Raw genomic sequence first — 876 nt, 5'->3', positions numbered from 1 at the left:
GGTGTGGATAGGGTTCCGCCGTGCGTGGCGGTATACGGCGATGGAAAAGGAAAAAAAATTATTCGTTCGACGTCTGGGCCCAGGCCCGATACCGCCGAACCTATAGCGCCCAACCTATAGCGACGGCGGCCACCGCCGAACATGCTAATGTTTAGTCCCACATTGCTTCTCGTCATGCTAATTCACCTGTTTAAATACCGTAGTCTGCTTGCAATGTCAAGTCCTCTAGTGTGGCGGTATCACTTAAGCAGGTTAACGTAAATTATGCTCTGGCCCTCCATAATCATGGAGTGTCACAACAATAATTCACTTTAATCTTCTTAAGTGAGTCCGTCCACAATATGGGACTTTTTATATTTTTGTTTATTTTGTATTATTTTTTCATGAAACGCCGCCATGTTTTTTTGACACGCCTGTAAAATTTGGGTGTGTTTCGACATTTTATGAATTTACTATGATTTTCTCCGTGAAAATACCCAGAAAACGTCTCCCGACGTGACGCGACTTCCGTCGTAATCTGAAATGCGAGACCGTGGGGTCACTCACACGCGCATGCAAAACTTGGGTGCGTTTCGTTCATGTTGGCATGTACTCACAGTACAAAACTGAGGCGTCGGTTTGGGGTGTGACATGCATTCAATATGTGTTCCCTTTCGCAAAGCCATGAAACGTCGGGATTTGTTTTTCACATGCTACAGTGTGGCACACAAGCACACCTGCAAAATTTAGGTGTGTTTCGACACTCGATGCATTTACTACGATTTTCTCCGTGAAAATATCCAGAAAACGTCTCCCGACATGACGTGACTTCCGTTCGTACTCCGATTCCGTCATAATCTGACATGCGAGATCGTGGGGGTCACTCACACGCGCATG

The sequence above is a fragment of the Triticum dicoccoides genome, chromosome 1A, assembly GCF_002162155.2.
Source record: "Triticum dicoccoides isolate Atlit2015 ecotype Zavitan chromosome 1A, WEW_v2.0, whole genome shotgun sequence".
NCBI lineage: Eukaryota > Viridiplantae > Streptophyta > Magnoliopsida > Poales > Poaceae > Triticum > Triticum dicoccoides.
This window is presented reverse-complemented; position numbering follows the sequence as displayed.